Raw genomic sequence first — 17243 nt, 5'->3', positions numbered from 1 at the left:
GTAAAGAGAGCTGACACTATATCCCCATTCTCTGGGATTGGAAATGTTTAGCTGAAGTAACACAATTATTTGTTATAGACTATGAGATATTGCTGTGTGGTTTTGTCAGTAAATGTCTACTAATGGTCTTTTTTTTATATGAGGATTAATGGATATAAATGGTACAAAATGCATCAATTTTTCAATCAATGTTTTCAATCCATTAACTATTGACATTTCTGTAAGTATCCGCTTTTATGGATGTGATTATGTTCAGTAATATACTGTAGACTGAACATACCGTATCTATGGGATGCATAGAGCAGACATTCATTTACTAGAAAGTGACTTGTCCCCTGCAGTACCACTGGTAACCAGAGAGCAGGGTGCCCACTCTACTCCTAGATATCAATGCAACAGTGCCACCTGCTGTGAGATCTAATTCAGCCTGCAATGCAATCCTGATGGGAAATTACATAGATTCTTACACATATAGTAATTAATATTTGTATTATTAAATAAAAACATAACATTTGTATTATTAAATAAAAGCATAACAGTGACATTTGTATTATAAAGGCAACACATAATTCCCCATCAGAAGTGAATAAATCTGAGAGATGGCAGCACTAAGCACACAGATCATAGGCATAGGGCTTGATGAGGGATTCAGTTAATAAACTTTCACAAATCATTGTTCACTGGTTGATGCTATTCATAGAGGTAATAGCCGTGAATGTAAATTAGTGGAGCTCGAAATTGGGCCGTAACACCCTCATTGTTTCTTTTCAAAACGCAGTGGGACCCTAGACTAGAGTTAGTGGGCTAATGTGCAGGCACACAGAAATGTAAATATGGGATTTTCACCCTTACTATTCTTACATTTGTGGATTTCCTCTCCATGCCCATTTGTGCCGCCCCTGCAGCGGTCGAACCGCTCAGATCTGGGATTTGCTGTGGCTTGAGGGTCTCCGAAGCCGAGGGCTTGTGGCAACTCAAATGTTAAGGGGACTATTTACAGGGGATAAAAGTTTGTGATGCCACCCATGGTTTGTGGTAAGGAGAGTACCGCCGCTGCCGATGGGAGTACCCACGGGAGATAGAGTGGGGGCAGCTAGATGACGTTCCCTCCACGGGTAGGGGAGACCTCGGGACTCTGGATGGTGGTATTGGGGAGCGGGGTGCAGATTGGAAGCAGGGGAGGACCATGTACTCACTCAGGCAGTGTTGGTGATGATGCGGCCGCAAAGCAGACTCTGACAACAAGGTGAACATAGTCTCTGTGTGCCGCTGCCCTCTTGTGGGAGCCCGTCCAGGTATCCGTCCCCTATAGTACTGCCGGGTGGTCCAGAGCCTGCCTATGTGCACAAATTTGAAGTCTTCTGGTGGCCTGTTGGCATAAAGCTGTCCGGGCCCCACTCCCTACTGTTTGTAGTGGAGCTGTGCTCTCAAGGGCTCACGTTTGGGATTTCTGTGGGCTGGTTGGGTTGGAAAGCCCTATCCCCCTCACTGCTCTAGTGCCCCTGATCTCTGAGCTTCTTGGGGACAATCCATAAAGTCACTACCCTCTGCAGATTAATTGCCGAGTTGCCTGAAGCTACTCCCCGACGTAGGGTCCAGTAACCCGCCGTGCTTTCGGTCCCAGACCGGTTATTAGACTCAGATGCCTCCCATCCTCCAAGACCGGGTCCAGGCACCCAGCCTCAATACCCTGCGACCGGGTCTCCAACTCCTCCTACCCAGATCACTGTCTGCGAACCAACCTCTCACTCCCAGGGCACCACACACTCTCCAGCTCCTCACTACTCGAGGGCTACACTCTCTAAGGCTAAGTTCACATTTCCGCTAAAATCTATCAGTCACAATCCGCTGCTCTTGTAAACAGCGGAATCCGTTTAGCGGATTCCGCTGCTCCCATAGACTTGTATGAGCAGCGGATTGTGACTGATGATGCTGCGTTGCACCCTCCGCCCGACTGATCAGTCGTGGAACGACTGACCGCCGGGCGGGGGGAACGCAGCATGTAACGTTTTTTGAGCAGCGAGATCCGTCGGATTTCGCTGCGCATGCTCTCTGGCTCCCTGCACACGTCACCAGCTTTGGTTGGTTACCCGATATTTACCCTGGTTACGGTGCAAGGAGCCAGCGCTAAGCGGTGTAGGCCCGTAACCAAGGTAAATATCGGGTAACCAAGGTAAACATCGGGTGCTTTGCTGTTACCCGATATTTAGGCTGGTTACGTGTGCAGGGAGGCCGACACTTCCCCGCTTGGCCCCGCCCCCTCCCGCACTCCGCACATGTACACACACACACACACACACACACACACCTGTCCCCAGCCATGCAGACAAGCACTGACACCCTCGTCTGGCCCCGCCCCCTGCTCGGCTCCGCCCCCTCCCGCACTTTGCATGTGCACACACACACATACATACATACATACATACATGCACATACACACACTCACTCACTCACAGATACACTCACCTGTCCCCAGCCATGCAGACCGCAGCACTTCCACTGACATCCTCAGCGCTTGGCCCCGCCCCCCGCTCGGCTCCGCCCCCTCCCGCACTTTGCATGTGCACACACATACATACATACATACATACATACATACATACATACATACATGCACATACACACACTCACTCACTCACACATACACTCACCTGTCCCCAGCCATGCAGACCGCAGCACTTCCACTGACATCCTCAGCGCTTAGCCCCGCCCCCCGCTCGGCTCCGCCCCCTCCCGCACTTTGCATGTGCACACACATACATACATACATACATACATACATACATACATGCACATACACACACTCACTCACTCACACATACACTCACCTGTCCCCAGCCATGCAGACCGCAGCACTTCCACTGACATCCTCAGCGCCTGTCCCCGCCCCCCGCTCGGCTCTGCCCCCGAACTCCGCCCCCCGCACACAACGGAATCCGACAAAGAATTCTGTTCTTTGTCATCCGTTGTACAGCGTTGAACAGCGCATCAGTCACATGCGTCAAGCGACGCATGTGACTGATACAAATCAACGGAAATGTGAACTTAGCCTTACTTCCCTCCCACCAGTCTGCCTGACCCCTAGGTGGGCGGCCCTATTATAGCTCAGCAGCCCACAGGGTGTGGTGTGAGGTGTGGTTGGGATTTGGATGCTGATTGAGGCAGTACCAAAGGTTGGGAACTCAGAACCATGGGGGGGATGAGTCCTGCACTGAGGAAAAAGAGTGTGCAGTACCCTGTGACGCCATGACTAGTCCAGAGGCGTCACACATTCAATTGGGTAGACACTTCCTGCTATGATACTAATGTGCACTAGAAGCAGACACAGACAGAAAAGGCCCCCAGTGAAGTGAGAATGCTGCCTGGCTGAGAATATAGTGAAGACATAACAGCTCTATGAGCGCGTCTTGAAAGGGGATCACTGTCTGTGGTAGTGGGTAGAGAATCCAGCAAAACATATTGACCCATGGGTTCCGTGGCCTGGGAAGAAGTGTGTTGTTGCACCTGCGGTCCCAACCTATTGGGATCAAGGTTGGGACAACCTAAAGTTAGAGAAGACATCGATATGCTGGAGAAGAAGAGAATTGTTAAAGATGTTTTCTTGGTTTTATGAAGTGCTTTTAGTATTTTACAGATTCCCACATCGCCGGGGACAGCCAGGGTTAAAGAAGGAGAGTATATAAGGGGGTGGTCTGTGACTTGCAACACCCCAGAAGATGTCACTGTTTTCTACAGTAAGTTTACTTATGTGAAATACTAGTAAGTTGCTTGGATTCTCCCATATGTGTCTTAGGGTGCCGTGCTACAAGCCACCACTACATGTCACTGGTCCCAGGCTCACTAGCTAGAAGGAGAAACTTAGATCTCAGTTAAAGGACAGGGCTGAGAGGGTTAATGAGAAGGCAGCCCACAGTGAGGAGATATATTGGGGAGCATTTCCTGGTTTTAGTTAGTGAAGAAAAGCAAGAGAAGTGGAAACAGCAGATGTAGCAGAGTGGAGAAAGTGGTGTGTTCCTGTAGAGGACACTAGAGAGGAGAGCAGCAAGATCTTGAAAAAAGGAAATTAATCGAGGCAACAGCAATCACAGAGGCAGCAGGTTGGAGTATACCCGAAGGGAGAAAGAGACGCAGAACCAAGTGAGTTCAGTGTTGCTAAGGCTTGTTGGGCCCGGTGAAGTGAGGGTTCTGTCTGGCTGAGAAAACAGTGAAGAGAAAACAGATCTGGGAGTGAGTCTTGAAAGGAGATCACAATCTGTGGTAGTGGGCAGGGAACAGTGATATATATTGACCCATTGGTTTTGGTGCCAGGGAAGGAGAACTAGCCTATCTTGCTGGCCACCAGACTGCTAACAAGAAAGTGCCATTGCCAGTAACCGTCATGTTTGTGCCTCTGTACTATGTGGAAGATAAAATGAAGTGTACTACCTGCTGCATCCTATTCACAAGTGTTGTGCCCAGTAAAGACTTGTTTTTAACAGTGTGTCTGTCATCATTATCCGTGGCTCCCATGGACCAGGTGAGGAGTGTAACAGGACTGACATGGAGGTAACCAGAGAAGCAACCCCAGCCCACACACACTCAAACATCTCATTTAAAAGCAGCGTGCCAGAGTGTAGAACCTTGCCTGCTTGCCTATGGCGACCTCCTCCGACACCCTTGTTTCACCTGAATGTGCTCATTACAATGAGTAGTCGATGTAATGTCTCCTAACTTCTTTCCCCTTCACTCCTTTTACAGAATACAGCCACATAAACACAGAGAGCATAAGACAATCTGCAGATTCATTCTCTCTTTCCCTAAAGTTACGGTATAAGCTAGGCAGAATTCAAAATTAGTAGGAAAGGGGGATTGATATTTTTGAACATTTACATTTATCTTGAGCCTGTATCCAGGTTAAAAAAACTATAGGCTCTGACAACATACCAACATACAGCACAAAGTTTAATGTGTACTACTGATTTATACAAATATAAAAACAGATGCACCTACAGGAAATTTGTCAATAGTATAAACCCTCCTAAGTAGTCTATAAAGGCATATACAGTCTTGGCCACAAGTGTTGGCACTAGGGATGAGTGAACCCGCATGGTAAAGTTTGGGGTTCGTTCTGAACACCAGATGTCCAGGTCTCGGAATCGAACAGTTTTTAAAAAAAAGACCGAGTTCAGGTACAGTTCGTATGCTTATAAAGTTTGTTGAAAGGCTACAGTGCAGCCAATCAACAAGCTTTATTGCATGTGGAAGTTGCCTGTATGTTGCTGTGAACAATAAAGAAAAAAAAATGATGTGGGCTCCCTCCTATTTTTCATAACCAGCACAGGTAGACAACTGCAGGCTGAAACCTCAACTGTCAGCCTTACCTTGGCTGGTTATCAAAAATATAGGGGATCTCAGATTGTTTTTCTTTAAATTATTTAAGTAAATAGTTTAAAACACGGCATGAAGTCCCCCCTATTTTTGATAACCAACCAATTTAAAGCAAACAGCTGGGGGCTGGTGCTATCAGGCTGGGAAGACCCATGGTTATTTGGCACCTCTCAGCCAAAAATACCAACCAACAGCCAGGTGTTACAGGGGAACTGGCAGATTAGGACCAGGGGGTATATATCCCAATCGCCAGTCGGGGCCCACCGTGCTCCAGATGGTAATGGAGCTGCTGGCACCCTGTGGGTTAGACAGAGACTATAGAGCTGGATGGCTCTGAGATAACCCAGGGAACCGGTCACGTGTGTAGTGACACATCAGACCGAACGACAACCAAGTTAGCGTGTCGGTGGAATTGGCGAAACCCCGACCACGTGTGCAGGGAACACGTCAGGCCAGATGGTGACCAGGTAGCATTGACCGAGAAGACCGCTGCGACAGCGCCCTGTCGGCCACGTGAGTCAGACACGACAGGCCGAGCGGTCCTTCAATTAGCATTTCTGGTCACTACGCGAATGGCCACGTGTATAGAGGACACGTCAGGCCAAGGGATCACACCAGTAGCGTTGACTGGGAAGCCAAGGAGGACAAAAGGTTCACACACCCAGTCCTGGAACACCCTATTAACTCCACAGGGGTCCTGGGGTATGCAGTCCGTGCGCGTAGGAGGCACAACTGGACAGGTGGTGCAACAGGTGCGTTGTCCGTGTGCGCAGAGGGCACTCTCGGATAGGTGACGCAGCAGGTATGCTGTCCGTGTGCGTAGGAGGCACAACTGGACAGGTGACGCAGCAGCTGCAGCCCAGTTAACGCCACTGGACTGCTATAGCACAACAGGAATGGTAGCAAGGAAGCACAGCTCCTGACCCTCATGTGCTGAGCCACGAATCTTGGCATGACAGGCACCGTTCGCCTAGCCCTACCTACCACTTCCAACAAGGCTTATGCCACCATGAATTCTAAGTGAATATGAGTGAAGACTGCGCGCCTCCATGTTGTCTCCAACCCCTTTTATAAGCTAGATCCGCCCCAAACCCAGGGTGGAACCACCAAGGACCAACAGCAGAGTGCAATATCATCAGCGATGTCACCAGCGGCCTATCAGGAACCACCACGTCATTGATGACCTCATGGCAGCCACGCCCCAAACACTTCACCATTCATTGTCTGATGACCAATGGTGAGGTGCCAGATCATAGGGGCGGGCCTCTGCGAGCCAGTCCGGAGTGGCCACGTCATCAGGACACCTGAGACCCTCTGCCCTATCAGGGCCTACCACCTCACGGACATGCTCAGTGAGGTCCTTACCGGACCTAGCCTCTAATGCACTAAGTGCCTGAGCATGCTCAGTAGCCTGAACAACAGACTCAGAAATCAGACTATCTGCCTGAGCATGCTCAGAAGGCACATCCCAGAACTTAGACACAGCACGAAGTCCAAGTACCTGTGCAAACAGACTGTTAGGGTTAATTGTGGGAGCATGCTCAGTAGCCTGAACTGAGGACTTAGTCTCAGAAATGGCACAATCAAGCTGAGCATGCTCACTAGGCAAAACACCAGACTTAGACTCTGGCTGCGGTAAATCGGCGCACGCATGCGCACTAGCCGCCTCTCCACACTTAGACGTGGTGGAAGAAGCAGCCAATTGGACGACCCGAGGCACGGCCAAGAATGGCAGCCGGCGCCTGGGCGCAACAGGAACCGCAGCAGGCTGCTTGCGGCTATGGTGGCGCCGGTTCGTAACACCAGGGCTGCCACTAGAAATTTTAGGGCCCCATATTGGCAAACTTTTGGGGCCCCCTTGAGACTTCACCCAGGCTCCACCCCAGCTCCGCCTCCACTCAAACCTTCCACACTTTCACCACCATTCTTGGAAAAACATATGTGTGTATTTATATATACAGTACACACACACAGTCATGGCCAAAAGTGTTAGCACCCTTGAAGTTGTTTCAGAAAATGAAGCATTCCCCTTAGAAAACTAATAATACACCCCCTACACCTCCCCTCTCCATAATATACCCTCTACACTGCTCCTATGTATAATATCCAAACACACACACTGCCACTCAGTGTACCCCCACACAATACCCTTGTGTATAATATCCCCACACACTGCCCCTCAATATAATATCCCTCACACACACTGCCCCATGTATAATATCCACACACAGACACACACACACACACAAACTGCTCCTCTATATAATATTCACCACACACTACCACTCAGTACAATATTCCCACACACATACTGACCCTCTGTGTAATATCCCTCAAGTACGCTGACCCTTTGTACACTATCCAACACACAAGCTGCCCCTCATATATATATATATATATATATATATATATAATATATATATATATATATGCGTGTGTTTTTTTGTGTGTATGTATATATATATATATGTATATATATATCCTCACACACTGCCCCCCTGTATATCGCCCCGCACACACTACTCCTCTGTATACTATCCCCACACACACATTGCTTCTCTATAATATCCTACTTGTGTGCCACCCCTGCAGGGGTCTGCTATGGCTCGAGGGTCTCCGGACTCGGGGGCTCGCGGCCACTTAAAATGCAAAGGGGGTATTTACAGGGGGTAAGAGTTTGTGACGCCACCCATGGTTCACGGTAAGGGGAGTACCGCCGCTGCCGATGGGAGTACCCAGAGGAAGATGGAGTGGGGCAGCCAAATAAAGGTACCCTCCATGGGTAGGGGAGGCCCCGGGACTCTGAATGGTGGATGTGGGGTAGGGGAGCGTGGTGCAGGTTGGAAGCAGGGGAGGACAGCGTACTCACTCAGACAATGTTGGTAGTGATGCGACCACAAAACAGACTCTGACACAAAGGTAAACCAAGTCTCTGGGTGCCGCTGCCACTTCAGGGGAGCTCTTCCAGGCGTCCGCTCCTTTTGGTATTGCTGATAGTCTGTACCTTGCCTCCATGCACTGTATTTTAGATGTTCTGAGTAACCCCTCTGCTTGAAGCTGTCAGGGTCCTGCTCCCACTGTTAAGTAGGGAAGTTGTGCTCTCGATGGCTGACACTTAGGATTTTAGTGGGCCACATAAGCTGGAAAGCCCTATCCCCCTTGTTGTGCTGATGCCTTCGATCTCTGAGCTCTTGGGGAAAGTTCATCAAGATACTATCCTCCACAGGTTAATTATCAGGTTGCGTGAAGCTACTTCCTGATCTAGGGTCCAGTACCCCTCCGTGCTCTGTACCAGTTCGGTTACTAGGTACTACAGTGCCGACTATTCTCCAAAACTAAGCCTGGCACCTTTCTCCAATACCCTGCGACTGGGTCTCCGACTCCTACGGTCCCAGACCACCGTCTGTGATCTAGCCCAAAGTCCCCAGGGAGCTCCAACTCCCAGCTCCTCACTTTTTGGGAGATACTACTGTTCTGCCTCTCACTTCCTCTTTCTGACATCTTCCCTCCCACCAGTCTGCCTGACCCCCAGGCGAGTGGCCCTTTTCCAGCTAGATCACCCACTGGTGTGCCTGACAGGGTGTGATGTGAGGTGTGATTAGGATTTGAATGCTGATGGAGCAATACCAAAAGCTAGGCTCCCAGAACCATGAGGGGTTGAGTCCTGCACCAGTCAAGAAAGGGGTGCAGTACTCTGTGACACCCTGACTAGTTCAGGGGCGTCACACTTGTATATATGTATGCATCCTTGCCGATTCCTGGTATGTATGTCACCATCCTGCTTTATTGTCAAATTCCTAGCATAAATGTCCTACTCCTTGTATTTATGTCCCCATCCAGGGACCCTCCTTTTATATATGTCCTCATCCCGGTTTTTGTCCCTATCCTGGTATATATGTCCCATCCTGGGAACCTCCTGGTATGTATATCCCACTCCTGGGCACATTCTGGTATATATATCCCCATCCTGGTATATATGTCCTCTCCTGGTATATATGTCACCATCCTGGTTTTAGTCCCCTTCCTGGTAGTATCTCATCCTTCTTGTACATATGTGCCCTTCCTGGGCCTCTCCTCGTATATTTGTCTACTGCAAAAAGGAAAAAAAATTCACCCTGAGCAGCAATGCATTTCAGCTGGATGTGTGCCCTCCACACATCCAGCTAAAGCAAGGCAGGGACTGCAGTCAGCAGGTTTCCCCAACACCCGGGGCTGCAGTCAGCAGGCGCCCCCACCACCCGGGGCTGCAGTCAGCAGGCACCCCCACAACCTGGGGCTGCAATCAGCAGGCGCCTCCACCACCCTTTGCTGCAGTCAGCAGGCCCCCACCACCCGGGGGTCCAGTCAGCAGGTGCTCCCACCACCCTGTGCTGCAGTCAGCAGGCCCCCACCACCCGGGGCTGCAGTCAGCGGGCCGCTCCACCACCTCGTGCTGCAGTAAGCGGGACCACCACCACCCTGTGCTGCAGTCAGTGGGACCCTCCGTCCCCGGCGATCTTCAGCTTATAGAGCGCCTACCTTTTCCAGCCAGATGCTGCGCACTCGCCAGCTCCACGGTGCCTGCAGCACTGTGATGAGGCGCAGAGTGATGTCCTCATCACACTGGGCCACGGGATGATGCACGACCTCCCTGCTCTGCTACACTCACAGTGCCTCCCCCACCACATGGCTAATTTGCATGCGATGCCCTAAAAGGGATTGCACAAACCTTAGTCATGTGCACTAGTGGCTGAAGCGACACGGCCGGGCCCCTCGGCTGCTGCTGTGACTGTGGCTCGGTGAAGAGGGGGGCCGAGGCTTTATAAAGCTAAGTAATTACCCCAGGATCGGTTGGGCCCCCCCTCTTCACCGGTCCCTGTACACCAGTCACAGTAGTAATGCCCTGATGGCGGCCCTGTCCCCAGCCACCCCAGAAGATGTGCCAATTCTTGCTCTTCGCCAAGCTCGTCCCAATTGTCCTGGTTGAGTGGCAATAGGAGTAATACTTGTGGGGTTGATGTCAGCTGTAAATTGACAGCGATCATTAAGCACAGGGGTTAGTAATGGATAGGCGTCTATAAGACACCCCCATTACTAACCCAGTAAGTAAAGAGTTATAAAACATAGACACTGGGGAAAAAAAGTTAATTTGAATAAACACTCCCCCATATGCCCTCCTTCACCAATTTAGTGAATTAAAAAATTCTCGAAGTTCTGATGTATCCAATTGGTGAATAAACACTCTCCCACACTTCCTTGTTCACAACAGTATTAATTAAAAATATTTCAAGCTCAGACGTAATCCAAAGGAATATTGTCCCACGATGCCCTTTGATTCCTATGGAGCTTTGTTCTGAGAACGTTCTCAGAATAATGCTGCAGATGTCATTCTCGGTCAGTGGTAGGTATGGAATTTCTCACGAGAGTGATGCATTTTGAACATATAGTAAGCATTTCTAACCCACAGGTACTTCACAGAATTTGAAAAAATTAGGTTGTCATATTGAAATTATTTATTTTTTTCAGAAATATGTTGCTTTTGCATCTAAATTTCGCAGTTTTACAAGAGGTAACATCACGAAGTGGACACCACAGTTTGTTACCCATGTTCTTATAAGCTTGGCGATATTCCACGTGTGATCAAAATGTTCTGTTTTGACAAACAGGAGGGCTCGAACACCCAGTGGATTAGCCCTGACCAGTTTTGGAACTGATCGATACTGATTAACTTCTTAAAGACCACTGTCAATTGCGACAGCAGTGTTTAAGAAGTTTAATAGGGGTTAAAAGTCCCCCTATAGCAGGATCAGCCCCAACACAATTATAATTGCGGATGCCGATCGTTGTCATTGTATCCTGGGGTCATCTGATGACCCCAGGGTCCGATGGCCTGTATGATCCAGTCATAAGCTGGGTCTTATAGGCTATGTCAGTAAATTCCTGACAGATGTCCTGCACTGCTGTACACGAGTATAGCAGTGTGTGAGACCAGCGATAGGAGAAAAAAATATTCATGTCCCACAGTGGGACTAAGTGAAAAAGTAAAAAAAAAGTTGAATAAAATGTGTAAAAAAAATGCAAGAAAGAGCACACAAATCACGAACAACCGTTTTTCCACTAAAAATGCAGCTTTTGTCTTAAAACAAAAATAAACAAAGAAATGTACATGATTAGTATCACCGAGTTTGGAATGACCTGATCTATAAAACTGTCATGCTACTTATTCCATGTGGTGAATACCGTAAAACAAAAATTATATAAGTGTCATTTTTTCATTATACACAAAAAAGTGAATAAAAAGTGATCAAAAACTTATATGCAAAATAAACATGGTAGAAATTAAATTGCCCAACCATCTCGCAAAAAAACAAGCCCTAATAAAGGTCAATCGAAAAAAAAAAAGTTATAGCGATACAAAAAAAAATAATTTTTGTAAAATAATGTTTTTAATGTGTAAAAGTAGGAAAGCTTAAAAAAAGCAATATAAAAATGATCCAAACAATAAATTGGTCTTATCATTTTTACTGCAGAGTGAACTATGTACAAAAATTATAAAAAAAACTTATGGATTTGCTGGTTTTTGTTCATTCGACACCTGAAAAATCTAAGGCCCCTTTCACATTGTGTTTTACCTTCCGCTCACAGGTCCCGTCGGACCATCCATCCGAACCGCCCCTCCCCCACTCTGTAAAGCGTGTTCCGGACGCATGCGCCCAACAGAGGCATTCACTGCTATGGAGCGCACTGCGTTAGCGTGTGCTCTGTTTTGTGCCATTTTTTTGCACATATACGTTTCTGCAGACGGACACCCGAGCGTAGGTGGACTACCTAACCAGAAAATGATCTGTACCCCAAAATGTTACCAATAAAGCCCTTAACTTACCCCCACAAAACCAGCTCCCACTAAGGTCCATCATCTATCATTGGAAATACAGGGGGATCCCATGTTATTGGTAGGACAAAGACTCTGGAAAAGCAATAAGGCTCCCACCCACCCAAATAAAATCCACTAATGTCTGTGCTCCCATATCTAAATGCCCCCGTTCTTCTGAGTCCCACAGTGTGCTAAAATAAGTGACATTATTGTAGAGGGGAGAGTGCAATTAACAATTTACGGGGTGAGTGTCTCAAGAAGCACAAGCTGGGCACAATGTATGGGGGTGCTACAATATATAGGGGCACAATGTATGGGCACTAAACTGGCATATTTGTAATTTTCCAGAAAAAGAGCGTGGCGTGGATACTACAAAATAGTCACTGCAGCCATCAATTACTTAATTGAGAAGAGCAATTTAAACAATGGGGTCATTTTGGGGGGATTCTGCTGTTCTGGCACCTTGTGGGCTTTACAAATGTCGCCCACAAACTATTCTAGCAAAATCTGCTCTAAAAGCCAAAAAGCGCTCCTTCCTGCTCAGCCCTGACGTACGGCCAAACAGTAATTTCTGATGACATATATGTCATCACCGCATTTGGGAAAAATGACGCAATAAATTATGAAGTCTATTTTTACCTTTTAACCCTTGTGTAACTGACAGATTTGCAGCTAATTAAAAAAATTACATTTTTACTACTAAAAAATTTTACTACTAAAATTTTCTTGTCCCAATGTTATAAAATTCTGTGAGGCACCTGTGGGTTCAAAATACTCAGTACACCCCTAGATGACTTCCTTTTGCAGAGATGTTTCCAATATGGGGTCGCTTGTGGGGTTTCTGCTGATCTGGCACCTCAGGGACTCAGCTAATGGTGGCCACAATCTATTCAAATGGAATCTTCTGTCTAAATACAAGGTCACGCTCCTTCCCAACTGATCCCCCTGTGTACTTAAATAGTAGTGGACAATCACATATGGGATAATGCCACATTCTGTAAAAATTGTCCTTTCCATTTTCTCCTGTGTGTGAATTAAAATTTTGAGGCTACAGGGAAATTTTAAGTTTTTCGTTTTGACGGTCCAATCTAATAAAAGTCTGTGCAGTTTGTGGGTTAAATAATACTCATCACACCAATAGATGAATTCATTATATAGTTTAGCTTGCCAAATAAGATAATGTGGGTGTTTCTGCATTTTTGGTACCTCAGGGGCTTTGCAAATGCAACACATTCTCCAAATTTGTGTTCCAAAACAAATAGCGATGTTCGCTTTCCGAGCTCTGCCATGTGCACAAACGTTAGTTTTTGACAATGTATTGAGTATTGTTATGTTCAGGAGAAATTTCCTAACATTGTGGGGTTTGTTTTCTCCTATTTTCCATTCTGTGAATTACAAAATTTGAGCAAAAAAACATAAGCATCATTTTCACATCCACATTTTAAAAAGTTCTGTGGCGCACCTAATGGATTCAAAATGCACAGCATGCCCCCATGTACATTCCTTGATTGGTCTAGTTTCCAATATTAGGTAATTTGTCAGGGTTTCTGATGTTTTAGTACCTCAGGGGCTCTGCAAATGCGACATGGTGCCGGAATCTATTTCAGCCAAATTTGCTTTACAAAATTCAAATATTGCTCTTTCCTTTCCAAGCCCTCTCGTTTGTCCGAACCAAACAGGGGTTTTTGGCCACATGGGGGGTATTGCAGAACTCATAAGAAAGTGGGTAACAAACTGTGGGGTCCACTTTTTGGTGTTCCCTCTTGTTAAAGTGCAAAATATGGTGCTAAATCAACATTTTTGTGAAAAAAAATAATATTTTCGATATGACTACTTAATGTTATCAAATTCTGTGAAGTACCTGTGGGTTAAAAATGCTCACTATACCCCTGGAAAAAATCCTTAAGCGGTCTAATTTCCAAAATGTGGGAAGTTTCTGCTGTTTGGATACCTCAGGGACCCTACAAATGTGACATGGTACCCACAATACATTTCAGCCAAATTTGTGTTTCAAAATTCAAATATTGTTCCTTCTGTTCCAAGCCCTCCCATTTGTCCAAACAGAGGTTTCTGACCACATGTGGGGTATCAGTGCTCTCAGAAGAAAATGCGTAACAGATTTTGGGGTCCAATTTGATGTGCTATTCCCTGTAAAAGTGAATAAATTGGGGCTAAAGAAACATTTTTACATAAAGTTAAAAAAAAAAAAATTTAATTCCAATTTGCATTAATTCCTGTGAAGAGTTAATAATCTTCTTTTAAGCACTGTGAGGGGAGCAGTTTTTGGAATGGTGTCACTTTTGGGTATTTTCTGTCACGTAGACCTCTCAAAGTCACTTCAAATGTGATGTGGTCAATAAAAAAAAAAGAAAAAAAATGAGGGGAAAATTGCTGATAAACTTTTAACCCTTCCAACTTCATAACAAAAAATATGTTTCAAAAATAGTGCTGATGTAATGTAGACTTGTGGTAAATGTTACTTATTAACTATTGTGAGTGACATAACTCAGTGGTTTAAACCCTTCAACCCTCAGCAATTTTTCATTTTTATTTTTTCCTCCCCTTCTTCCAAGACCCATAAGTTTTTTATTTTTCAATAAATATTGCCATATGAGGGCTTGTTTTTTGCGGGAAGAGTTGTACTTTTGAATGGAATCATCAGTTTTATCAAATGTGCCATATTTACATAGATGCCACATTTTGATCGCCTGTTGAGGCCGCTTTACACACAACGATATCGCTAGCAATCTCGTTACACGCCCAGATCGTTGCTACGATTTGCCGAGATCGCACATAGGTCGTTTTGTAGCGGTCACGCATACCCAACTCACAAAGGACGCTACATCATTCAGCGATACTTTGTTTGACCAAGGCGGTCGTGTGGACACTGTCACACAGCATTCCTCCAAACGATTCCGGCAACGACAGAGGCGTATAATTGTCCATAGCATACGCCCTGGCGTGACACCAATCAGAGTGGAGGAGGCGTGGAGCATTGTTCATAACGACACGCCCGCGTCGCTGATAACGGACGCACTAACGATGTTGGTCGTCGTTGGCAGGGTGTCAAACGTAGCAATATGTCTGCTGCATTCGAAACGACGAACAATATTTTGAAAATGAACGACATGTCAACGATCAACGATTTTTGCTATTTTTACGATCGTTCAGAGTCGGTCGTAGGTGTCACCTGCAGCGACGTAGCTAACGACAACGGAAGTGCGTCACGAAAACCGTGACCCCGACGACATATCGTCAGATAAATCATAGTGTGTAAAGCGGCCTTTACTGCATTTTAATGCAATGTTGCGGGGACTACAAAACGTAATTTTGACATTTGGATTTTTTTTTCTCGCCACGCCGTGTACCAATCAAATTAATTGATTTTATATTTTGATAAATCAGGCATTTCTGAAAGTGACAATATCAAATATGTGTATTTTTTATTTTTTGTTTTCCATGGAGTGAAATAGATATTTTTTAAAACTTTTTTTTAATTGATTTTACTAGTCCCCCTAGGGGACATTATCACTGTACAGTCCGATAGCCTGTGCATTTCTGTTGATCAGAGCGATGCTGCTTTGATCAACAGAAATGCAGCATTCCAGTGACTGCCAGTGCTCTGTCGGCTCTCACAGGAAATATGTCATGGTAGCATCAGGGGCCATCAGTTGACCCCACGCTACCATGGCAACACCATGGTGCTCCATTATCACATCACTGGGCAGCTGATGGCAGTGGGGAGCGGCACAATCCCTGTCGCAGCTATTTAAGTCACCAGTCAGATTTTGACAGCGCGATCTAAGTGGAAAACAGCTAAAGGTGGATCTCTGATCTCTGATCCACCCATGCCTGTTAGCCACGTGTGCTGATCAGATCAGGCCTTCCCCGGGAGTGAGCTTAGGGCACACGTATGCATGCACTCCCTCTTAAAGGGTCAGAGCATTAATGCTTAGAAGAGCCTCTCAGCCTATAGGCACTAGGTACTTAGGTCATCCTTCCACTAGGGTAAGTGTCTGAACAGAACAACATCGTCAGTTAGTTAGGTTCCTGCTTGTTAGCTAGTTGTCAGGTCCCATGTCTCCACTTTCCATTACCTTCACCAGTACCCGCTACCCATATCTGTCTCTCTATACCTGAAAAAATGTACCTGCTGTGCCCTCCGTACTTGCCTGCATCTGCTATCCTATTTGCATTAGCCATCCTGGCTGCACCTGTCTGCACTTGAAATTTTCCCTGTCCATACCGGAGCCTGTCCCTGCCCTTGGGGTCAGCTGCCACAGTTCTGGACAATGCCCTGGAGAGGCACCTGGTGTCTCTCAGCCGCCAAACCCATCCTCACTATCTAAGGGTCTGGTGTATACCTGGCAGGCACTTAATTAAGCCCCTCCCATGCCAGGGTATGCCCAGATTCCCCCTGTAATCCAGTGAGCCACCCTCGGTGAAAATAGTCTTTCTTCTTCATTGACCCTGTCCGTGTCCATATTGTATGGAGGAATTTGGCTATCTGAAAATGCCCACCCAGATTATAGATCTGCTGGAAACTTCAAACAACAAGCTGTGGTGGATTTGTTGCAGACGGGGGCCGGGCCATTGCAGGGGCAGCTCGGATCCGGGTTCGTTACTGTGGCTCGAGTGGCAGCCGGACCCGGGCTCGTACTGACGTCCGTCTTCACAACCGTAGGAAGGGAATATTTACAGGGGACTGATTTGTCGGTGACGCCACCCGTGGGTTGCGGGGAGGTATTGATAGCACCGCCGCTGCCTGGTGATGGAAGGCCAGGGGCTGATGGAGCGGGGCAGCAGGCTGGAATCCCCTCCATGGGTAGGGGAGGTATAGTCCCGGGGCCCAGGTACACGGGAGTAATGTCTGCTGGAGGTGGCGTGCTGAGTTGGACCGGGGATCAATGGTGTACTCACGGTTTAAAGAATCACACACAAAGTCCAGTGGTAAACCAAATTGCCAGTGACCGGTCGCATCTGGCGGGTGCATTCGGGTCCCACACCCGGGTGTAGCAAACAG

At 47.0% G+C, this 17243-nt stretch overlaps 1 protein-coding gene across 1 annotated transcript in view; it reads right to left on the bottom strand.

Annotated features, from left to right (window-relative positions):
- The window catches only part of TPH2 (tryptophan hydroxylase 2), a 737869-nt gene that overhangs the window by 565620 nt on the left and 155006 nt on the right, over nt 1-17243 (bottom strand). The gene's annotated exons all lie outside the window — the stretch shown is intronic.

Source organism: Anomaloglossus baeobatrachus, chromosome 4 (assembly GCF_048569485.1).
Source record: "Anomaloglossus baeobatrachus isolate aAnoBae1 chromosome 4, aAnoBae1.hap1, whole genome shotgun sequence".
Taxonomy (NCBI): Eukaryota; Metazoa; Chordata; class Amphibia; order Anura; family Aromobatidae; genus Anomaloglossus; species Anomaloglossus baeobatrachus.
The sequence above is the reverse complement of the archived record's forward strand: the minus strand, read 5'-3'. Positions and strand labels throughout refer to the sequence as shown.